This window comes from Musca domestica, unplaced genomic scaffold (assembly GCF_030504385.1).
Source record: "Musca domestica strain aabys unplaced genomic scaffold, Musca_domestica.polishedcontigs.V.1.1 804, whole genome shotgun sequence".
Lineage (NCBI taxonomy): Eukaryota > Metazoa > Arthropoda > Insecta > Diptera > Muscidae > Musca > Musca domestica.
In genome coordinates this window covers 77,539-103,984 of record NW_026712411.1, presented here as the reverse complement: position 1 = coordinate 103,984, position 26,446 = coordinate 77,539, and the positions used below count along the sequence as shown (strand labels likewise).

The 26,446-nt window shown below is 33.4% G+C and overlaps 2 long non-coding RNA genes across 2 annotated transcripts in view; one reads left to right on the top strand and one right to left on the bottom strand.

The window, feature by feature from the left end:
• Positions 1-2,368: 2,368 nt before the first annotated feature.
• Positions 2,369-26,446, top strand: part of LOC131806665 (uncharacterized) — a 46,795-nt gene continuing 22,717 nt past the window's right edge. The window contains exons 1-2 of the long non-coding RNA XR_009344133.1: positions 2,369-2,455; positions 2,528-2,988. This is a non-coding gene — a long non-coding RNA (uncharacterized LOC131806665). The remainder of the gene's footprint in view (positions 2,456-2,527; positions 2,989-26,446) is intronic.
• LOC131806666 (uncharacterized) lies at positions 11,896-12,403 on the bottom strand. The gene is made up of 2 exons (XR_009344134.1): positions 12,159-12,403; positions 11,896-12,099 (listed from the first exon to the last, which is right to left on the bottom strand). It is a non-coding gene; the product is annotated as an uncharacterized LOC131806666 (long non-coding RNA).

Genomic DNA, 26,446 nt, shown 5'->3' with positions numbered 1-26,446 from the left:
TCTTGCTTGCGCTTTTCCAGCGAGTGATTTATGTCGGCTGCTCGAATTTCAATAATACTTGAAGTTGGGGATTACATTGGACATGCATATACGTAAATGTGTGTATGTCTGTGCCTGTGGGGGCTTTGACAATGCTCTTGACATGTCAATATTGTAAAAAGTCATACCCATATGTGGTTATGTGAGGGTGTGTGTGTTGGGCTTGTCTGTAATGCAAAACCAAATATTGTTGACTGTTGAATAATATTACCAAAGGATTTCAATTTGTTTACAAGTGGTTCGTACGTTCGTCCTTTCGTTCGTTACTTCCTTTGCTGGTAGTTTGCCAAGTGGTTGGGATATTTATGAGTGTGTGAGTGTATGTGTGTGTTTGTTGGGTTGTTTTTTTGCGTAAAGGATTATTTGTTATGCCCTTTGCCAGAAAATGTAGCAATTTTTGTATTGTTTATGTGTGTGCGTTTTTTCGGTTGCACAGTAGCCGCCAAGGACCCTAAATGTCCTTTTTGTTTTGTTTGCCTTGCCACTCAATTGTTTTTATACCCTCCACCATAGTATGGAGGGTATATTAAGTTTGTCATTCCATTTGTAACACCTCGAAACATATATTTTAGGCAACACAAAGTATATATATTCTTGATCAGCATAAAATTCTATGTCGATTTAGCAATGTCCGTCCGTCTATCCGTCTGTGGAAATCACCCTAGCTTCCGAACGAAATGAAGTAGGTAGATAAAATTTTACTTAAATGTGTATTATGTCTGCAGAACCTTTGGTATTGAAAATGGGCTATGTAGGTCCACGTCTTGGTATAGCCCCCATATAACGGTACCTCCCGATCTGCGGTATTTTGATGATTTTAGCGACATAATTTATCGGAATTGTTTCAATTTTGGTATTTGAATTTCGTAATGGATACTACATACTAAGACAAAAAATGAGCCCCTATATAACGGTACCTCCCGATATTGGGCACTTTAATGATTTTAGAGACGTTATTTACCGGAACTATTTCAAATTTAGTATTTGAAGTTCGTAATGGCAACTACAGCCTATGCCAGAAAATTGTCTGTGCAGGTCCCCGTCTTCGTATTGCCCCATACAACGGAACCCCCGATATTCGGTATTTTGATGATTTTAGCGAAATTATTTACCGGAATTATTTCACATTTTATATTTGAAGTTCGTAATGGCAACTACAGCCTATGCCAGAAAATTATCTGTGCAGGTCCACATCATCGTATAGCCCCCACATAACGGTACCTGGCGATATTGGGTATTTTAATGATTTTAGAAACATTATTTACCGGAATTATTTCACATTTTGGTATTTGAGATTCGTATGGGATACTGCAGCCTATGACAGAAAATTGTATACGCAGGTCCAGGTCTTCGTATAGCCCCCCTATATACCAGTACCTCCCGATATTAGGTATTTTGATGATTTTAGCGACATTATTTACCGGAATTATTTCACATTTTGTATTTGAAGTTCGTAATGGATACTATAGCCTATGCCAGAAAATTGTCTGTGCAGGTCCACGTTTTATACCCCCATGGTACCCCCCTATATGCGGTATTTTGATGATTTTAGCTACTTTATAAACAGATTTTTTTTTTAATTTTCACATTTGAATATTGTAATAGATTGTGACAAAAATTGCCTATGCAGATCCACGTTGTCGTATAGACGGCTACATTCGGTATTTTTAAGATTTTAACAGAATTTTTAATCGATTTTATTTATTTATTTTTTTTTTTTTTGAAAATTGCCAAATTTGTACCAAATGGTGGAGGGTATTTAAAGTTCGGCCCGGTCGAACTTACAGCCTTTTTACTTGTTTTTGCTCTCTTTCTATTCTTCCCTCTCTCTCTCTCTCTGGCTCCCTGCAATTTTTTTTTGTTACTCTGGCCATAGGGTTGCCAGTTGTGATGTGTTGTTGGAACTGCCCCGAGAAAAATTTACGTTTAACTCATCAGCAACACGTGTTGTTTATTATTATGTTGTACAGATGTTGGTGGTTTTTTTGCTCTCTCTCTCTCTCTCTCTTACCCTCGTATTCCCCTTTTTTTCATAATATTTATATTTTTTTATTCTTGATACTTTTACAACTTATTCTAAATGGCATGGCCAGGCGCAATGGCAAATTGACATTCTTTATGGCAGGGAAAAGGAAGAAAAAAAAATAAATTGCCCCCCTTCTCCCCAAAATAAAAGCAAGTGGAGAAAATATATGGCAAACGTAACAAGAAAGCAATCATCATAACATATAAATCAACAACTTTTCTTGTTCCAAAAAAAAAATACAAAAAATTGAAAAAAATTGAAACGAAGCAACATTTGCCTCTTTTGTGTTTTATTTTCATAAATCACCAACATAAATATTTTGTTTTTTGTTTTTAATGGGAATTGTTGTTATATTTTTTTTCTCCTGCAAAACTTTTTAAATTTATTTTGGTGACAAATATAAATTTTGTGAAAATTTCCACTCATATTCATTTTTTTCTCCTCTACTTCTTCTATTTCCAGCTACAGTAACCAGACGGGTGACCTTTTAAAGAACCAACAACGGAAAAATTCAAAATAATGTCCTTTAACACAATTTTATGAAACCAGCAGCAACAACAAATACGAAAACCCAGCCAAATGTTAGCCTCCATGCAGCAGCAAAAGCAACTCCAGCAGCAACAGCTTAACATTTGTCAATTCATTTAAAAAAGTCCATCCATCATTTCTTTCTTCCATTGGAAGGAAAGCGTTTTTGCTTCGATTTTCCTGGGCAAAAATCTATTCCTTTCAAGTGTGTCCTGATTTGTGTGCGTGTTTTCCCCCCATTCTCTTTTTTTGTGTTCATTAAATATTTTGGCGAAAATCCGCAGCCAAAATGTATCGTCACATAGTGTATTATGTGACCATTGGACTAATAACATTAAACGGTTTCGTATGGCAGACCAGCAGAGCTGAACAGCATCCAGCAACGGCAGATGAAGGTGAGTCACAAATATATTTTTAAAAATAATTTACAAAATTCGAAGGTATTTTATACGAAAATTCAATTTTTTTTTTCAAATGGTGATTTTTTTTTTGTCAAATTTCCACAAACCATAATATTTTGAAATCTTCAGCAAACAAAAAAAAAATCCAAAATCAAAGAAATTTTATTGTCAAGTTAACATATAATTAATTTTGAAATCTTAAAAAAATGGCTGCAAGTTACACTTGGACCAAAATTCCACAATTTTCCATTTTTTTTTTTCAATTTCCATGAAATTCAAATTTTCAAACCAATTTTGAGGTGGCAATTTTCATATTTAAAATTTCCATGAAATTGCATTTTTTTTAAATTTAGTTTAAATTTAATTGAAAAAAAAAACATTGCGAGAAAAAAATATTTCCCAATTAAATAAAAAAATTGTGATTTGTTACAAATTATTGCAAAAAAATTCAAATAATATAAAATCTCCAAGAAATGCCCCAATAGCCTTATTTAAGGGGTCATTTTCAAATCTTAAAATTTCCATGAAATTCATTATTTCAAACTATAATTTAGCCTGACTTGGAAAAAAAAATTATGTTTTTGCCACAAGTTTTCCTCCAGCATTTCAAATTTTGTTGCATATTCAAGTTATATTGGCCACAAAAAACGCCACAAATGAAATTTGCATGGCATGCGTGCGTAGCTAGCCATGCAAATTTCAATTTTAGAGCCACCTAGTGGAAAAATCTTTATTTTAGAGATAATAACCAATTTGCAAAAAATGTTATTGTGTAATGTTGGAATTGTGTAATTTTACGGGTGGGGAAAAAATCAAAGACAAAGACGGAAAAAAATTAAAACAATAAATAAGTTTAATTTTCAATGAGATTTAAAAGACTTTTTCTCCTCATAGTCATTTTCTCAGCTTAGAGGAGGCGTAGACTATCAGATTAGCATCGTTCTCTGTATTAGTTGTACTGGCGGAATTTTATTTAATTAAATTTTTAAGATATCTTGTTTGGAGAGATGTTGAAACTCTTAGTTTCTTTGAGTTATATATAGCTCAAACGCATTTTAAAATTTCAAATGTGATAGAGTTTTTTGCCCAGGAATTGTTATTAAGGATGATGTAGATACATTAATTGTATTGTTTAGATAACGTAGATGGTAGTTAGATGAAGTTAATGCCTAATATGCGTTATTCAGATAAAGTAGATGTAATTTAACTTGTTTGGTTTATGAAGATACGATTTCTACTTTGTATAGATAATCTAGATGCATTTTATAGCCTATTAAGATATCGAAAATACAATATTTGAGTTACTTAGGTTAAACTAATTTACAATCTACATTATTAAAATGTTTTAGTTATAATACGGCAATGTACATACATTTTTATCTTTGTGTTGATAGTGTAGATGCATTTCCCACAATAATGTAGATACATTTTCTGTATATACATTTCTAGCTTTATTTGTGGCGTAGATACATTTTGTAACTAATTTTACATAGCGTAGATACTATTTCTGATAAGCTTAGAGGACGTAGATACAATATTTTCTTTAACTAGGTAGTGCAGATACATTACCCTGCATATTTAATGATCATAGATTTACTATCCATGATAAAGATACATTTTCTACTATGTTAGGATAGTGCAGATACATTATCCAGCTCATTTAGATTGTGAAGATACATTCTTAATTCTGTTTACATAACGTAGATACTTTTTTAAGTTTGTTTACATAACGTAGATACATTTTCTGAAATGTTTTTATGACATTCTCCCTTAAACTAGATAGAGCAGATACCTTATCCATATTATTTCTACTACATAAATATAGCGCAGATACATTATCCACAGCTCAGATACACTATCCACGTTATTTAGATAACGTAGATACATTATCGACAATATTTTCACAACGCAGATACATTATCACATTGTTTTCATATCGTTGATACATTATCAAATCCATTTATATAACGTAGATATATTGTTCGTATTATTACTGAAACGTATATACATTATCCACAAGAGTTGGAAAACGTGTATGCCTTGTCAACGCACATTAGATACATTACTTGCTTCACTTATGACTTGTAGATACATTATCCACGTCATTTCCATAACGTAGATATTTTACTTATATTACTTTTGCAAAGTAGATACAATTTAAATGTCATTTAGATGATGTAGATACATTGCTCACGCCATTTATGTAACGTAGATACATTACATAACGTATGTATATACATTATCTATTTACATAACGTATGTATATACATTATCTTTGGCATTTACATAGCCCAGATACATTATCGACGTTATTTACATAACTTAGATACAATATCTACGACATTTAGATAACGTAGATACAATATCTACGACAATTAGGTAACGTAGATACAATATCTATGACATATAGATAACGTAGATACAATACATACTTTATTTAGATAACGTAGATACCATGTCCATGTTATTATTACATAATTTAGATAAAATATGTACGCCATTTTCATAACGTAGATACAATATCAACGTCATGTATATAATCAAGATAGATTATCCAAGTTATTTACATAGTCTAGATACAATATCTACGACATTTAGATAACGTAGATACAATGTCTACGTCATTTACATAACGTAGGTACAGTATCAACGTCATGTATAAAGTCTAGATACATTATCCAAGTTATTACACAACTTAGATACAATATCTACGACATTTAGATAACGTAGATACAATATCTACGACATTTAGGTAACGTAGATACAATATCTACGACATTTAGATAACGTAGATACAATGTCTACGTCATTTACATAACGTTGATACAGTATCAACGTCATGTATATAGTCTAGATACATTATCCAAGTTATTTACATAGACTAGATACATTATTTACCTCAATTACATAACATAGATACTATATCTACGACATTTTAGATAACGCTGCCATTTACTTAACTTAACTTTATCTACGTTAATTAGATAGCATAGATACATTATCCACATGGCTGTTAATCCGTCTCTCCGTCTGTGGTAGTCATTCCAACTTTGAAAAGATCCCCCCAGGTTGTCGAAAGGCTATGTTCCAAATCATATTAAAATAATTACAGCCTCTACATATCAGTTCCGCCCAATTTTTAAATATTTTAAACGCTCCTCCCGATTTTGTGTATTTTTCCCCACCCGAGATTCAAAGTCTTCTCTGGATAGCAGACCTCCCAGATTGTAAAATACAATTAAAACTTATATTTGCTTTTCTGATTAGCCCCTGCAACATGTAACACAATTATTTATTTAATAATAAATTATTTAAATATTGAAATTGGCTAGCAACTTGTCATTTGTCGGACAAAAAAAACGAACTCTCCCTCTGTCTTGCATATCAAATACGAACGCAGTTTGGCAAACAATTGAGGTCTTTTATTTATTTATTTATTTATTTATTTACATTAACAATTTGCGTAATTTTCACTTTTGTGTTACACATTTGTAACAAATACAAACAAAATAAATAGCTGTGGACAAAAAGGAATAACAAAAGTAATGACAACAACAACAACAACAATGCAAATGCGACAACAATAAACCACAAAGTCAACCTTCACATTTATTTTATTTCATTTTCAAAAACAAATAGAAGTATTAACACTTTCGCTTCAATGCAAATACAGAAAAAAAAAACACACACACACTTACACACATGCAAAAGAATAAAAGTTACAACAACAATAATGGAAAAAGTCAACCTCAAAATTATTACAAATTACAAAAAGCGTGGAAAACCATTGGAAACCCCATTTTTCCTTTACCTCTTCCCTTGTCTGTTACCTTTTTTCCGTATTGTCAAGGCAATAAGCAATTAACAGGTAGCTGAAAACTAACAATAACAACAACAAAAGCCACCCAGTACTAGAGGAAAAAAGTTAATTTTTTTTCCAATACCAACCAACCAACCAACCATCCGAGCGACCGACCCGCCAACCAGCCATTCAGCCATCATTGTCCGCAACTGTTAAATATAGAACAAATTGTAAAAACAATGAATTCGAAATAAACAACAGCAGAAAAAAAATAATTGTAACAACTGTTCAACCTCAGCGTTATTGTTCCGACATAATAATATCGGAAGCAAACAAATTGGAAAAGCAAATGATTTCAATGACACCTTTTTTTTCTGACGTTGTTGTATGGCCTGGGCCAAAGTCGAGCGAGCATCATGGTTCGCTGCAGATTTGGGATTGATGGCAGGCAGACACAGAAAGTTGATGGTTGATTTTTTTTGGTTTGAAGCATTTTCCAAATAACCTCGAAAGCTATTGTTGTTTAGTGTTCAGCTTCACTTGAAATGTAAACTGAAAAAATAACGCATACACACATACACACGTACAAGTATACAAATGAAATTAAACATTGATTGTTGACATCAACGACATTGTTCGGGAAATTATTTCACTAATGTTTGTATTTTTGTTATCGTATGTTAATGTCAATATTACATTTGTAATGGAAATTACAAAAAACCCAAACAACAACAATAACAGCAGAAATATATATTACATAATGTAATTCAATTTTTTTTTTCGCATTCGAAGTACAGATGACAGTTGGAGGAATGTGATAACGAAATTTAAAGTAGTGTTTGTATTTTCAGATATATAAATTGATTCTGATGTAATTGTTGCGTAAAGTGTGGATTTTTACAAATCAAGTCGTCAGAATCCGATCAGGGCACCGAAGTTGCCTGGGGATGCCTTAGAAGTATTTAAGTTTTTATTATTAAAAGTTATGCTAAAGACATAATTACAATTACTGATTTTTTTTTTTATTTTATTATTTCCATAGAAAAATATTCTTTTAAAAATAGCCATGTGAAATCATGGAAAAATATTCTTTTAAAAATCCACGCCTTGTGAAATTATGGAAAAACATTCTTTAAAAACCCACGCCTTTTGAAACCTTTAAAAAATCCACTCCTTGGGAAAATATTCTTTAAAAAATCCACTCCTTGGGAAAATATTCTTTAAAAAATCTACGCCTATTGAGTCTTTAAAAAATATCTTTAAATTTTTTTTTTTTTAAATCTACGCCTATTGAGTCTTTAAAAAATATTTTTTAAAAATCTACGCCTATTGAGTCTTTAAAAAATATTTTTTTAAAAAATCTACGCCTATTGAGTCTTTAAAAAATATTTTTTAAAAAATCTACGCCTATTGAATCTTTAAAAAAATATATTTTTAAAAATCTACGCCTATTGAGTTTAAATTTTTTTTTTTTAAATCCACGGCTGTCTTTCGAAAAATATTCTTTAAAAAATCCACGGCTGTTGAGGCTTTCGAAAAATATTCTTTAAAAAATCCACGGCTGTTGAGGCTTTCGAAAAATATTCTTTAAAAAATCCACGCCATGTAAAATCATAGAAAAATATTCTTTAAAAAATCCACGGCTGTTGAGTCTTTCGAAAAATATTCTTTAAAAAATCCACGGCTGTTGAGTCTTTCGAAAAATATTCTTTAAAAAATCCACGGCTGTTGAGTCCTTGGAAAAATATTCTTTAAAAAATCCACGGCTGTTGAGTCCTTGGAAAAATATTCTCTTAAAAAATCCACGCCATGTGAAATCATGGAAAAATATTCTCTAAAAAATCAACGCCATGTGAAATCATGGAAAAATATTCTGTAAGAAATCCACGCATTTTGAATCCTTGGAAAATATTCTTTAAAAAACCCACTCCGTTTGAAACATTTACAAAATCCACTCCTTGGGAAAATATTTTTTAAAAAATCTACGTCTATTGAGTTTTTAAAAAATATTTTTTTAAATCCTCTCCTATTGATCCTCTAAAAAATATTTTTTTTTTAAATCCTCTCCTATTGATCCTCTAAAAAATATATATTTTTTAAAAATCTACGCCTATTGAGTCTTTAAAAAAATATTTTTTTAAAAAATCTACGTCTATTGAGTGTTTAAAAAAATATTTTTTTAAAAAATCTACGTCTATTGAGTCCTTAAAAAATATTTTTTAAAAAATCTACGCCTATTGAGCCTTTAAAAAAATATTTTTTAAAAAATCTACGCCTATTGAGTCTTTAAAAAATATTTTTTAAAAAATCTACGCCTTTTGAGTCTTTAAAAAAATATTTCTTAAAAAATCTGCGTCTATTGAGTCTTTAAAAAAATATTCTTTTTAAAAATCTACGCCTATTGAGTCTTTAAAAAATATTTTTTAAAAAATTTACGCCTATTGAGCCTTTTAAAAAATATTTTTAAAAAATCTGCGTATATTGAGTCTTTAAAAAATATTTTTTAAAAAATTTACGCCTATTGAGCCTTTTAAAAAATATTTTTAAAAAATCTGCGTATATTGAGTCTTTAAAAAATATTTTTTAAAAAATCTACGCCTATTGAGTTTTTAAAAAAATATTTTTTAAAAAATCTACGTCTATTGAGTTTTTAAAAAAAATATTTCTTAAAAAATCTACTCCTATTGAGTCTTTAAAAATATTTTTTTTAAAAAAATCTACGCCTTTTGAGTCTTTAAAAAAATATTCTACGTCTATTGAGTCTTTAAAAAAATATTTTTTTAAAAATTCGATTCCTTTTAAGGGAAATTTTTAAACATTTTTCGCTGTAAACTTTCAAACCAAGTTTTCTTTTAACATCTACTTTCATAATCTGCTGAATTTTAGCCGTAATTATTGAAAAATTTAATATTGTCGCACAGTGTAATAAGGAAAAAATGTATTTCTTTATTAAATTTCCAATCAAATTTCTGACTGAGTTTCACATTAGAATCATTTGAATTTAAATTCTTTTATCTTTAATATGTGATAAGCTGTTAAATTTCGCTGAAAAATTCCCACTCAACTCTCTTCATTAAAATTCAACATCCCTCTATTCGAAAAAAAAAAAATTCTAGTTTGGTTCTCATATTGAGCTGAACTGAACTTTCACCTTTCTCTCGTCAATGATCGACAAATTGCCAACTTGTACTACATTTTCCCCACTTAATTCTATTCTAGCTATAAATTTTAATGAATCGATAATTTTTTCATGCTCATAAAACACTTGAACGAAATCCGCCCTCGATTTGTCTTAATACCTTAATTGCATTGATTGTTTATTGACTACTTATTTCAATTATCTAGCGGAGTCAAGAGGTTTGTTTTCTCTAACTCCTCAAAAATCCACTTCACATCTGCTTGACTCTCAAATATCTACGAAAATAATATGTCTCACTATTTTCCCCTTCCCCCTTTTTTTTGGCAGAGAAAGATAATAAATAATTATTAAAAATTTCCCAAGCATATTATTCCCCTAATATAGACAAACTCCTCTGGCCCTCTTGGTTTTTTTTTTTTTTTTTTTGAAAACGACCCTTAAACAATTAAACCATGAAATGTAGTCCCTGCGTACAAGTTTTCAATAGAGAAATAAATTGTTGAAAAAAAAAAAAATCTAGCCACTTGAAGCGACAACAATAAATATGAAGTAAAAAAAGGGGGAAATAAATTGAGAAGAAAATATAAAAATGTTAAAAAAAATACAAATCACAACAAACTCTTGGCGCCCCCTATTTTTGTGAGTCACAAAAAAAAAAACAACAGAGAAAACAAAACGTCAACGAGGGAAATCGACTATTGTTTCAATGAAATGGAAACTGTGAAATGGTTATGCCATTGACACAGTGTTCCTTTTTTTCACACTTCCCTAAGGCTCTCATGGTCTGTGGGGATTTTCCAGTCTCTCTCTCGTTATTGCTATCTCTCTCTCTTTATTGTTCATCATCAATATAATGCAATTATTGTAATGTTTTAATACCATGTTGAACAGAAATCCTCTCAAACAATAACAAAAACACACAGAGAGCGAGAGTGAAACCAAAGGACCACTGGGACAAACTGGCATTTGCGACAGTTGTCAAATAAAAGCGGAATAAAAATTCTATGAAAACTAAAGCGAATCCGATTTACCCCCTTGGTGGCAAGCGGAAAAAATTGCAATTTAATAAATAATCCAAAAACCACTTGAATGATGCACTTAAACACAAGCAGACACACACACATGAATACCACCACCATAGCAATAATATACATTCAATGAATGACTAGCTGGCTGACTGCCTGCCTGACTGCCCTCTCGCTTGAGTGCCCTCCATGAATTGCTGGAATTGTATCTATGAATTGATTCAATAGATGACTGCTGTTCGATGTTTGTTTGAAAATGAAATGCATGAACAACAAGATCACACATGAGTGTAAGTACTTGGCTATGGTTGTATTCAGCCAGGCAGTCACTCATTGATTCTGTCAGTCATTCATTCCCTCATTCATTGAAAAAGAGTCAGCCAGTCAATTATTTGACTAGTAAAGGACCCTTTTGTGTGCATTGCTGGATGCCAGAGCGGAGGGAGGGGGCAGTAGTGCAAAATATAAGTAAGCGACTTTGTTTGCCATTCAGTGAATAGTGAGTGGTTGAATAGCAAAATGAAATATTGGTGGTGAAACACTAACACACTCACACAGAGAGGGAGAGAGAGAGAGAGCACAAGAAATGGCAAACAATAAAGTATTGGAAAATTGAAATCTTTGTAACAAAATAATTGAAAATAATCGATTTTTAATCTCATTAGAGGGGTGGAGACTTTACAACCCACAAAAGTCAAAGTCAATTTCTATAACCAACACACACATCAACACAAAACAATACCCAACATACCAAATTGACTTGAGAATAATATTTTAATAAGCTTACAAACATAAGCATAAAGCTTGAGAAAATCTTGAGAATGTATTGAGAAATGTTTGTTTAACAATTATAGAATAATCGAAAAGGAACCCTTATTCATAAGCTTATTCTTGTAATTGCAGAATAAGCTTACGAAAGTAATATTTTATAAAGCTTATTTTTTCAATGGTAAAAAATATTTATTTATTCATTTTTTTAATTATTTTACACATTTCATTCATTGATTGCCATCCCAGCTGTCACTGCATCCTGTTGCCTTGATACCTAGATGCTTTCTTTCCCCTTATTTGAGCTTCTGTATCTCCTCCACTTATTCTTCACTTCTGTTGAATTCCTGCAACTTTTAGACGCCTCCATTCTGAAATGAGATTGAAATAATTTATACTACAGATTCCCAGATTTATTATTCATCATTACCTTAGAGTTTCGTCCGGAAATGGGTCCTAAATTCGCGTGATTTTGATTTTAACCAAAGAAAATAATTTTTTGTTGACAATTTTCACAAAAAAAATCAAAACAAATTTGTCAACAAAGGACAGATTTGAGAAAAGTTTGTGCAAAAAAGTGTTTCTCAAGCATTGTTGAAAAATTCTTATGATAAACTATTTTCATAATATTATTCTCAAGCTGTATTGTATTTTTGGTATGTTGGGTAACCACTCACACACATACACACATGGAAATGTAATACATTTCAAATCATTTGGTAATGAAATAAACGACAACTGTCACTCTTATTACAATTGAAGCGTATTTGAAATATGGCAAAGAAGTGAGATTTCAAACTCCCCTCCTAGATTTATGGAATCGATTGATTTCATTCATGTTCGGAAATCGAACAAGTGTTCAATAAACCAAAAAAAAAAAGAAAAAAATGTAAATTTATTGTAATTGAATAATGTTTTTCTTAATGGCTGGAAACACTTTTGCATCCGTTGAGAGAGAGGGAGAGAGAGAGGGGTGGGGAGCGAGAGAGAGAGACACGGGTACATGAAACATGAATCAACTACAAATGTTATAATGATTAACAACCAACTTTTTCTAAAATAATTCAATTGAAAGAAAGGTGGTGGGGGGAGGGGAAACGCACAGCTTTATGGGGTGTAAACCACATGGTGGAAAATGCTATTCCAGGAGAGGCTGAATATTTGAATTGATTCGGAAATGTCGTCATGGTTTTTGTGAAATGATGTCAATCACGAGAGGAAAGGGTTCAATGCAGACAAGCCTCCGGGAACACACACAACAGCTCTTATATGAGCCAGAGAAGACCTAGAGCTCTTCTATGAGCCAGAGAAGACCTACAGCTCTTCTATGAGCCATAGAAGACCTACAGAGCTCTTCTATGAGCCATAGAAGACCTACAGAGCTCTTCTATGAGCCATAGAAGACCTACAGAGCTCTTCTATGAGCCATAGAAGACCTACAGAGCTCTTCTATGAGCCATAGAAGACCTACAGAGCTCTTCTATGAGCCACAGAAGACCTACAGAGCTCTTCTATGAGCCATAGAAGACCTACAGAGCTCTTCTATGAGCCATAGAAGCGCTACAGCTTTTCTATGAGCCATAGAAGCGCTACAGAGCTCTTCTATGAGCCATAGAAGACCTACAGAGCTCTTCTATGAGCCATAGAACACCTAGAAGTCTTCTATGAGCCATAGAAGACCTACAGCTCTTCTATGAGAGCTGTAGCTCTGCTATGGCTCATAGAAGAGCTGTAGCTCTTCTCTGGCTTATAGAAAAGCTGTAGCTCTTCTCTGGCTCATAGAAGACCCGTTGCTCTTCTCGGGCTCATAGAAGAGCTGTAGCTCTTCTCGGGCTCATAGAAGTAATTCAAATGAAAAAATAGGAACAGGGAGAGGGGAAATATGCATTTTTATGGGGTGTAAACCACATGGTGGAAAATGATTTTTCAGGAGAGGCTGAATATTTGAATTGATTCGGAAATGTCGTCATGGTTTTTGTGAAATGATGTCAATCACGAGGAGAAAGGGTTAAACACAGACAAGCCTCCGGGAACACACACAACAGCTCTTATATGAGCCACAGAAGACCTACAGCTCTTCTATGAGCCATAGAAGATCTACATCTTTTCTATGAGCCATAGAAGATCTACAGCTTTTCTATGAGCCATAGAAGACCTACAGAGCTCTTCTACGAGCCATAGAAGACCTACAGCTCTTCTATTAGCCATAGAAGACCTACAGAGCTCTTCTATGAGCCATAGAAAACCTACAGCTCTTCTATGAGCCATAGAAGACCTACAGCTCTTCTATGAGCCATAGAAGACCTACAGCTCTTCTAAGAGCCACAGAAGCACAACAGCTCTTCTATGAGCCATAGAAGACCTAGAGATCTTCTATGAGCCATAGAAGACCTACAGCTCTTCTATGAGCCATAGAAGACCTAGCCCTCTTCTATGAGCCATAGAAGACCTACAGAGCTCTTCTATGAGCCATAGAAGACCTACAGAGCTCTTCTATGAGCCATAGAAGACCTACAGAGCTCTTCTATGAGCCATAGAAGACCTACAGAGCTTTTCTATGAGCCATAGAAGACCTACAGAGCTCTTCTATGAGCCATAGAAGACCTACAGAGCTCTTCTGTGAGCCATAGAAGACCTACAGAGCTCTTCTGTGAGCCATAGAAGACCTACAGAGCTCTTCTGTGAGCCATAGAAGACCTACAGAGCTCTTCTATGAGCCATAGAAGACCTACAGAGCTCTTCTATGAGCCATAGAAGACCTACAGAGCTCTTCTATGAGCCATAGAAGACCTACAGAGCTCTTCTATGAGCCATAGAAGACCTACAGAGCTCTTCTATGAGCCATAGAAGACCTACAGAGCTCTTCTATGAGCCATAGAAGACCTACAGAGCTCTTCTGTGAGCCATAGAAGACCTACAGAGCTCTTCTGTGAGCCATAGAAGACCTACAGAGCTCTTCAATGAGCCATAGAAGACCTACAGAGCTCTTCTATGAGCCATAGAAGACCTACAGAGCACTTCTATGAGCCATAGAAGACCTACAGAGCTCTTCTATGAGCCATAGAAGACCTACAGAGCTCTTCTATGAGCCATAAAAGGCCTAAAGCTCTTCTATGAGCCATAAAAGGCCTAAAGCTCTTCTATGAGCCATAGAAGACCTAGAGCTCTTCTATGAGCCATAGAAGACCTAGAGCTCTTCTATGAGCCATAGAAGACCTACAACTCTTCTATGAGCCATAGAAGACCTACAGCTCTTCTATGAGCCATAGAAGACCTACAGCTCTTCTATGGCTCATAGTAACTTAAGAGTCTCCCACATAGGTTTTTTTAAATCTCCTTTGTGTAAAAGTCCTTAAATACTTTTTCTCTTCTATAAAAAGTTCTATTAATTATTCTATTTGAAAATCTAGAAGACAATCCTCATCTCCTCGACATAAATTAATTTTACAAAATTCACTTACATTTTCCATTAATTCTTCTTTTTCGTTTGCCACTCCTCTCTGCCGTTCAAAAAGTCCGCCTTCGAGGTTTTCAGGATGTCCTCTCTTATTAATTGCATGCACAAACAATTTGACTTCATAAATCTCTTTTTTGCTTCTTGTTCTGCTACCGCTCCTGCTGTTGCTATTATTTACAAAGCTTCTTTAGCTTCTGGTTGGTGTGACATGAAAACAAAGGCGGACAAACGAGACAAGCAAAGATTGATTTCCGGTAGAAATTTGTCTCTAATGCAGGCAATTAATTATGTGGCAACTATTGATGTTTGTTGGCGTTGTTGTTGTTGCTGCTGCTGCCATTGTTGTTCTTGGCTTGGCGTTGGTGCCAAAGAAAAATCGTGCCTTTTTTGCTTTGGGTGTCTCGGAGCATTGTTACTCTAAAGATTAACATTAATTACGGACAGCTGATGATCCCATTTAGCGGGGTGTTTAGTTAAAGATTTGCTTTTGTCGCCGTTGTTGTTGTTGTAGCTCTTTTCGCTTTCTAAGGAGTTTTACTTTCAATGTTTATTTTTTGTTTTGTTGTGTTTGTTTTAGTTTTCCACAGAATCCGTTTGCTTGTTTTCGTTTTATTTTGTATTCATCTCATTTGCTTTTTTGATCTTTATTAATGACAGTTAACAAAACATGACATATTTCTTCTGCATCTTCTTCCTCCATTTCTGAAGCATTTTCAGGTTTTGTTTATTGTTCAATGGCTGGACGAGCGTGGATGGACCAGGCAGACTGATTGGCTGTTGTTGCAAGCAGGCATTGTTAGAGTTCAGTGTTTTGTTTTGATTTTACTTTGACAGATGGTATCAAAATAGAGGCTCTTTCATTAGCGGCACACATGTGTGTTTGGAACCAAAAAAAAAAAAAAAAAAAAAAAAAAAAAAAAAAATACCAGAAACAAGAAACTTAAATAAATGACTCTCTTCAATGGATTGTTGATAGATTTGTTGTCTAAATCTGGAGGCGTGTGTTTTGTTGAAACTTGGGAGCTTTGCATTTTTTCTTTTGTTTTTCATGTAAGGTAGCAAAGTTTTAATCCCTTCGGGTTTTATTTTCGGCTTTTTGTTTTCAAAAATTTTATCCCAAAATATTATTATTTGTTTAGATAGTATTAGGTGTTTTTTTTTTTTTTTTTTTTGAGAAATATTTGTCATAATCTATTATGACATTTATTGCTGGCATCTGTGGGCGTATTTGGGTATAAGGGGCACACGCACATGTCAACGGAAATCCAAAATTTATGAGATTTTCTGTTCAACAGTCATATTTTGGAGGAGCATTGTTTTTTCTATCCTCCACCTTGGAAAGGAGGGTATATTAAATTTGTCATTCCGTTTGTAACATCCCCAAAATATTCGTCGTAGACCCCATAAGGTATATATACTCATATATATTCAGCATAAAATTCTAAGTCGATTTAACGATGGTCGTCGGTCTGTCCGTCTGTCTGTCCGTCTGTCTGTTGAAATCACGATACAGCCCAAATTATTTGACGTAGAGCCTCAAAATTGAGCAGAACAATTTGTATCATGTCTTTGTATCATGTCTACGTTTGGGTATAGTCCCCATAAAACAGTACCTCCCGATATTCGGTAATTTGATGATTATTGCCACATTTTTTCACGGATTTGTCTAAAAATTTGTATTTGTTGGTCATAATAGGTTCTAGCTCCGGTGGCAAAATATTGCACGTATAGGTCCATGACTTGGTATAGCCCCCATATAACGGTACCCCCCGATTTTTGGTATTTTAATGATTTTTTTTTCCATATTTTTCACGGATTTATCTAAAAATTGGCATTTGTTGGTCATAATGGGTTCCAGCTTCGGTGGCAAAACAGTGCATGTATAGGTCCATGACTTGGTATAGCCCCCATATAAAGGTACCTCCCGATTTTTGGTATTTTAATGATTTTTTTCCATATTTTTTTTCACGGATTTATCTAAAAATTGGCATTTGTTGGTCATAATGGGTTCTGGCTGCGGTGGCGAAACATTGTATGTATACGTCCACGTTTTGATATAGCTCCCATAAAACGGTACCTCCAGATATTCGGTATTTTGATGATGATTGCCACGTGTCTTCGCAGATTTGTCTAAAAATTGGTATTTGTGTGTCCTAATAGGTTCTAGCTCCGCTGCTGAAACATAGGTTCACGTTTTTGTATAGCCCCACCTATACCACCCTATATTCCATATTTTTTTTTATAGGGTACCACCCTATATTCGATATTTTTTTATAGGGTACCAACCTATATTCGATATTTTGATGATTTTTGCGACATTTTCCCACGAATATGTCTAAAAATTGGTATTTGTGGGTCACAATGGGTTTTTTTCACATTTTTTCATGGGTTTGTCTAAAAATTGGTATTTGTTGGTCATAATGGGTTCCAGCTTCGGTGGCAAAACATTGCATGTATAGGTCCACGATTTGGTATAGCCCCCATATAACGGTACCTCCCGATTTTTGGTATTTTGATGATTTTTTTTCAATATTTTTTAACGGATTTATCTAAAAATTGGCATTTGTTGGTCATAATGGGTTCCTTTACCCTAAGGTGGAGGGTATTAAAAGTTCGGCCCGGCCGAACTTAATGTTTTTTACTTGTTTTCTTTACATTGAGAGTGGTCTTGGGATTGTTAAATATTTTGGATTTCAAAATATTTACACCTCGGGCATATTGTTGCAATATCATACAGATTGTGAAGAGATTTGGAATACTTGAACATAATTTTGTATGAAAATCATATGACTTACCATATTTTTTTTCCAGAACAGCTCCTCTATGGGCCTTAGAAGCTCTGTAGCTTCTCATTGAGCCATAGAAAACCTGCAACTCCTCTATGAGCCAAAATGGTCCAATAATCTTTCCCTTTTCTTCTCTCGTCTCAATTTCTCTTAAAAAAATTCAATCAAAGCAATTGTTGACTTTTTGATAAAATTTTGCGCTCCACCAACGTCAGCCTTGAATCCTTCACTTTCGTTAGCCCCGTGGGGAAAATATGACCTTTTTTCCAAAATCAAACAAACCACACCGAAAAACAAAGGGTTCTTCGGGCAAAAATCAAAAGGTGTTTTCAAAAAAAAAAAAAAAATCCAACTTAAGTGGAGGTGGGCATGGAAACAAACACACACACACCCAAATGAAAAAAAAAACTGTGTGGGTGGTTAATAAAAAATGCACACCCGAACAAGAATCTCTGGGCAAAGTGGACGTTACACTGGGTTACGTTAGGCAATAAAAACGAAAATTTTTGATATTTCACAAAAACAGAAAAAAAATGAAAGTCCATGTCAAGGTCTTTAAGAGAAATTGGCAAAAAATCTCCTCGAGAACTAAAAAAACCTCTAGGATCACATAAAACACATGTCCAACTGCTTGAAAAATAAACCCACAAAACTGGCCATAACACAAAGTGCTCTCTCACACACACACACTCAAATATTTGCTCTTAAATTCATCATCATAGGCCAGCCAGCTAGCCAAGCAACCAACCAGTCAAGAGCGCAACTAAACTTAAATACTTCAACTTTATTTGGCCTGGCCGCAATCATAAAAATGGCTAAAAACAATTGACCATAAACCCACACACACACACACATGGATGCGTTCAAACTTACTTTTCCAAAATTCCATATTCGTCTCAAAAACCCTCACAGAAAATCTGGAGAAAAAAAACACATGATGGAATACTAACCAAGCCCAAAAGTAGCTCTGAGGCAAATTGAAAACTAAAAATGAACAAAGGTCGGACAGTGAGGTTCGGTTCGGTTTGGTTTGGTTTTTGGGTAAACAAGGATTTGTTTTCATTGAGTTTTTAACTTTGGCAAGGTTGAGAAAACAAACACACCAACACATGCATGCATTTTTATTGAGAGAGCAAAAGTTGGGAAGGGTACCAGAGAAAAATTCTTATATATTTGTTATGTGTGTTGGTGTTTCTACAAACATAACTGAAACTCCATAAAATTGAATATGGATAAGGAGAAAAAGTGGTCAGAAATGCTACTGGAATAAAAAAATTTAAGGGCTGTGAATAAAGGGCCCTCAAAAAGGCAGCAAGAATATTTCTCTTTTTTATAATGGAAAACCTCCACATGTCATTAAAGAAATGAGAATAATTTTTCCAAGGTGTCGAGATAAAACGGATAAGCTGTTTTCGTCACCCAGTTAACCCTTGAAGAGCTTCAGAATAAAATTAAAGATTTTTCCAGAACAGCTAATAACTTTTTAGATTAACTGGATAGAATTTATAACCGTCTTAGAGTTTCAGGATAAATCTTGTGCAGCTTCAAAATAAAATCTAAGATTTTTCCAGAGTATCTGGATAATACGGATAAAATTTTAAGGCTAACTACATAAAATGTATAATCGTTTTAGAGTGTCAGGATAATATGGATAATCGTTTTAGAGTGTCAGGATACCGTTTGGAAGCATTTGGATAACTTGGATAACTATTTGAGGATATGAGAGTAAGGCAGATTAACTTTTTAGTTTATCCGGACAACATGGATAACCTTTTGAGGGCTAACTTTATCCTTTTTAAGGCCCTGGACAAGGATAAAAATCTGTTTTGGGTATCTGAATAACTTTTTGGGGTACCTGGATAACGATTACAGTTTTGTAAGCTATGCGGATAAAACGGATAATCTTTGTGATTATCTGAATTATTACAAAGTATTTTGATAATGTGGATAACCTTATCCTTTTTCAGGCCCTGGACAAGGATAAGAATCTGTTTTGGATATCTGAATAACTTTTTGGGGTACCTGGATAACGATAAGAGTTTTGTAAGCTATACGGATAAAACGGATAATCTTTGTAAGTTATCTGCATTATTAAAAAGAATTTTGATAACGTGGATAACCTCCATAACATACCTGAATAACGTGTATAATCTTCAGAGTTCATTTAGAATACGTAAATAATCGTTTGATACCATCTGGATAAAATGGATAATACATTGAGGCTATATAGAAAACGCGGATAAACAATAGAAAATGTCTGGTAATCCCTATTAGGTCAAAGTATAAAGTGGATAATCCTGTCAGAGCATTGGAATAATGTGGATAATTGTTTTAGACTGTCTGGATAAAATGGATAACCTGTTAAAGGCAAATAGATAGCGTGGATAATCCTTAGGATGTATTTTACAAACGCAGATAACCTCCTCAGTGCATCTGGATAAAATGGATAACCTTTATGAGACATTTGGGCAACATGGATAACCTGTGTCAGGTATCTGGATAACGTGGATAACTTTAACATGTTATCCATACAATGTGGATAACCTTTAGATGGTATCCTAATAACGCTAATAGCCCTTCTGAGGTATGCAGATAAGTTGGATAAATTTTTAAGGTATAAGGATAATATGGATAACTTTTTTAAGATATCCTGATATCTTGGCTAAGCTTGATAGGACATTAGAATATAGATAACGTGGATAATCTTTAGGATGTATTTTGCCAACGCATATAACCTCCTCAGTGCATAACAGTCATAAGGGACATGAATAACCTTTAGAAGGTATCTGGTTAACGTGGATAAGTTTAATGTGTTATCCATATAATGCGGATAACATTTAGACGGTATCTTGATAACGCTAATAGTCCTTAAGGATAATATGGATAACTTTTATAAAATATCCGGATAACTAGAGGTACCTTTATAGGAAATTTGGATAAGTTGGATAACCTTTATAAGGTATCCAGATATCGTGGATAAATTTTATAAGTTATTCGTGCAACGTTAATAGCCTTTATAGCACATTTGGATAACCTGAACAACCCCTATAAGATATCCAGATAATGGGGATAATATTTTTAAGGTATCAGGATAATGTGGATAACATTTATAAAAATATTGAATAACCTGGATGTGGTATCCGGATAATGTAGATAACAGGTATCCGGTTAAGGTGGATAATTTGTATAAGTGATCCAGATAATGTGGATAATTTTTAGCATAACTGGATAATATGGGTAATCTTGTAAATAATGGATAATCTTTATTAGCTTTCCAGATAATGTGGATAATTTTTTAGGGTATATGGATAGCGTAGATAATCCTATAATAATCTGGATAAAGTGGATAACTTTCGAAGGTTATCTAAATAAATTTTATGTAGTATCTGGATATCGTGGATAATCTTTTTGACGAATCTGGAAAATATGCATAACTCTTTTAGCGAGTCGGAATTATGCGGATAACAATTTTAAGGAGTCCGCATTAGCGTATCTGGACAATGTGTATAACCAAATAAAGAATCTGCATAAAGTAGACAATTTTCGTAGGTTTGCTAAATACCATGGATAAGTTTTAGTGTAGTATCTGGATATCGTAGTATCTGGATATCGTGGACAATATTTTTGGCGGATCTGGATAATATGTATAACTTTTTTAAGCAGTCAGAATGATGCTGATAACAATTTTAAGGAGTCTGAATAATGCGGATCAAATTTTCAAGTAATCTAGGTAGCTGGGAAAATATTCATAGGTTATCCAAATACCATGGATAATCTTTATATAATATCTGGATGACGTGGATATTTCTTTATCCAATCTGGATAATATGGATAATATTTTAAGAGCCTTGATAACTTTCTTAGATTATCAATATACCATGTATAAGTATCTGGATAAAGTGGTTGATCTTTTTAGCACATCTGAATCATGTAGATAATTGTTTAATGGAGTCCAGATAACGTGGATAAAAATTTCAATTTGTTTGGATAAAGTGGATAATTTTCGTAGTTTATCTAAATACCACAGAAATTTTTTAGGTAGTATTCGGATTACTTCGACAAAATTTTTGGCGTATTCGGATAATGTGGATAACCAGTTTTGGGTTTTTGGATAATGTGGATAATATTTTTAATGAATCTGGATAACGTGGATAAAAGGTATAAGTTATCTGGATAGTGTGGATAATATTTTTAACGTCTCTGTATAATTTACATAAAATGTCGACGATGTATGGATAATGTGGATAAACTTATCAGGTGTGCGGATAATGAGGATAAGTTTTATGGCACAGGATAACCCGGATAAACTTTGAAGGGTATATTTTTGGCATATTTAACTTTCTTCTGCATATGGATAATGTAGATAATCTTCATAAAAAAATTATAAAGCGGATAATGTTTAAAAATAAATGTGGATAGAATGGATAAACATGTTAGCCTTACATGTATTTTGGAAACGCGGATAATCTATTTTTGGATATTTTTGTTAACATTTCCTTTTAGCCTCTTTCCAAACCTCCCCCTCTGCCCAGGCCCTCTCTATGCAAGGCCCTCAAACCAATTGCAACCTCTGCCAATGTATGACCGTTTGCCAAATTGATTGCGGATTTGTTGGGTAGCTTAAGTGGTTCCGCTTTTGATTTACTTGATTTGAAGTCAAACCGAAAAGGAAGCAGGAAGGATTTACATCTTATTTATGTTGTTGTTGTTTTTTTTTTATTATTTTCTTCTAGACCCCTAAGCCTTTTTTCTGGCACACACAAACACACACTCATCCACATCCAGTCATATGCTTGTATTAATATTCTTATTACTTATTCCGAACTTGTTCAGGCTTGAGCACACAGCCATGCATAAAACATTCATATGTGTGGACCCGTTTTTTTTTTCCTCCGTTTTCCGACCAACAATATTTGATTTGTTTATTTCTTTATTCTGGAACAAAAATAAATGCTTAACTGGCAGGCTAAGCGATGGCGACTGCCACAGCTAGCCAAGGAATTGAAATGTGCGGTGAAAAAATAAAGGACTCAGAACAAGGAGTAGGTTTTTGGTATGGTTTGGTTGAGTGACTTCTTAAGTAGTTTTCTTGTTGATTTAATTTCGTAACATTTGGCACACAAACACACACACACACACGATTTCATAAAAAAAAACAAAACTGGGGATTGAGCATCGATTTTTGTTGTATGGCTTTATGTGGACGGTTGGCCTTTTTTTCCATGTGAGTCCATGTATGTGTGTTTGAAACGGCAACAGCTGTATTTGCCATTGTATTTATCCAAATTGGAGTGTGTGTGTGCCATTTTGTGGTGATGTGTTAAAGGAAACGGAAACGTCATTGGTTTCATTCCTTACTTTTCCTTGTTCTTGCAAAAGAAATACAATAGCCTAACAAATCATTAAAGCTATTTCTTATTTCCCTTGTAAGGATATTAGTTTTTTATTTATTTTTCGCTTGTTGTTTTTTTTTTTCTTCTTTGCTTTGTGGGTTACATGTGTGTGTGCGTGTGCATATGTGTGGCCAAAAATTAGTTTTATTTGCCAACAGGATTTCCAGATGGATATGTTTGCATAGGATTATGTTTTTTGTTGTTTGCGGAAGAAGGTTTTGTGGGTGGGGAGAGAGTTGTTCTGTGGTAAATATGTCAGTGAAATTAGCAAAACTTTGATGCGAAAAAATTCTTATTGGAAATCATAAAAAAACACAAGAACAACACTCATTAGTCAAAGAAAACATACGGACGTGCTTATAATTAATATGGTGAACTAGGCATATGGGGATAATGTAAAGAAGTCATATATGTTGTATGTGGCATAAGGTGATTGAGAGGTATAGCTGGGGGTTAGGGTGAATTACGCATATATGCTGGATAATAAAAATTTTCCTAATTTGGATAATGATATATTCACATTTATTTAGTGTGGATAATAATAGTTTAAGGTTAGGATAATAATATATTTACATTTGGCTAAGGGAGATTGTGTCTTTTTATATTTGAAAAACAAGTAAAAAAAGCTGTAAGTTCGGCCAGACCAAACTTTGAATAACCTCCACCATTTGGAATGAATTAGGCAATTTTCAAAAAAATAAAATCCATTAAAAATTCTGTTAACATCTTAAAAATACCGAATGTAGCTTTTATATTCGGGTCTATACGACGACGTGAGCCTACATAGGAAACTTTTGTCATAAGCCATTACAATATTCAAATGTGTAAATTGAAAAAATCTAAAATCTATCTAAAATCATCTAAAAAATCATGAAAATACCGAAAATTGGGAGGTACCTTTATATGGGGGCTATACGAAGACATGAACCTACACAGACAATTGTCTGTCATAAGCTGCAGTATCCATTACGAACTCCAAATATCGAATTTGAAACCATTCTGGTAAATAATGTCACTAAAATCATCAAAATACCGAATATCGGGAGGTACCGCTCTATATGGGCTTTTCGAAAACGTGGACCTGCACAGACAATCTTCTGTCTTAGGCTATAGTATCCATTACGAACTCCAAATACCGAATTTGAAACAATTCCAGTAAATACTGTTGCTAAAATTATCAAAATTCCGAATATCGGGAGGTACCGTTATATTAGGGATATACAAAGACGCGGATATTCAGTATATGATATCTGGAAAATAGTTTTTGCATCTGTAAAGCAAGGATAACAAATTCACGAAGTCTTTCTTATCATCTGCATGACGTGGATAATAAATTTATGATGTCTGTACTATTGATTATAAATTTTAAAAACGTGGAAAATAAATTTTTGGTGTCTGAATAATTAATTATACATTTGGATAACTTGGATAATCAATTTATGAAGTCAGGATAATTAATTATACATCTGGATAACGTGGATAATCAATTTAAAGCGTCTAGATAATGTGGATAATTAATTTATGGTATCTGGATAATGCGGATAATCAATTTATGAGGTCTGGATAAATCATTATACATGGATAATCAATTAATAGTGTCTGGATAATGTGGATAATTAATTTATGATATCTGGATAATCAGTTTATGATGTCTGGATAATGTGGATAATCAGTTTATGGTGTCTGGATAATATGGATAATCAAATTGTGTTGTCTGGATAACGTGAACAATCATATTATGGTTTCTGTATAACTTGGATAATTAATTTATTAAGTCTGGATAATGTGGATAATCAACTTATGGTTTCTGGATAACATGGATAATAAATTTATGAAGTCTGGATAATGTGGATAATAAATTTATGAAGTCTGGATAATGTGGATAATCAAATTGTGTTATCTGGATAACGTGGATAATCACATTGTAATGTCTGGATAACGTGGATAACCAAATTATGGTTTCTGGATAACATGAATAATCGATTTTTGAAGTCTGGATAATGTGGATAATAAATTTATGGTTTCTGGATAACGTGGATAATCAATTTATGGTTTCTGGATAACGTGGATAATAAATTTATGGTTTCTGGATAACATGGATAATGAATTTATGAAGTCTGGATAACGTGGATAATCAATGTATGGTGTCTGGATAATATGGATAATCACATTGTGGTGTCTGGATAATGCGAATAATCAATTTATGGTTTCGGAATAACGTGGATGATCAACTTATGGTTTCTGGATAACAAGGATAATCTATTTATGAAGTCTGGATAATGTGGATAATCACATCGTAATGTCCGAATAATGCGGATAATAAATTTATGGTTTCTGGATAACATGGATAATGAATTTATGAAGTCTGGATAATGTGGATAATCAATTTATGGTGTCTGGATAATATGGATAATCACATTGTGGTGTCTGGATAACGCGAATAATTAATTTGTGGTTTCGGAATAACGTGGATAATAAATTTATGGTTTCTGGATAACGTGGATAATCAATTTATGGTTTCCGGATAACGTGGATAATCACATCGTGATGTCTGGATAACGTGGATAATTTATTTATGGTTTCAGGATAACGTGGATAATTAATTTATGGGGTCTGGATAATGGGGATAACCAATTTTTCGTATCTGTATAATGTGGATAATCAATCTATGGCTTATGGATAACGTGGATAATCAATTTATGGTTTCTGGATAACGTGGATAATCAATTTATGGTTTCTGGATAATGTGGATAATCAATTTATTGTATCTGGATAATGTGGATAATCAATCTATGACTTATGGATAACGTGAATAATAAATTTAAGAAATCTAGATAATAGATTGTTTATGTGGATAACAAGTTCATGACGAGTGGATAACGCAGATAGTTAAATTAAAGGGTTTGGATAATATGGATTATCAATTTAAGGTGTCTAAATAATGTAGATAATAAAATTGTGGTGTCTGAATAACGTGGATAATCAATTTAAGGTGTCTAGATGATGTAGACAAACAATCTATGAGTTATGGATAGCGTGGATAATTAATCTATGAAGTCTGAATAATAGATTGTTGATCTGG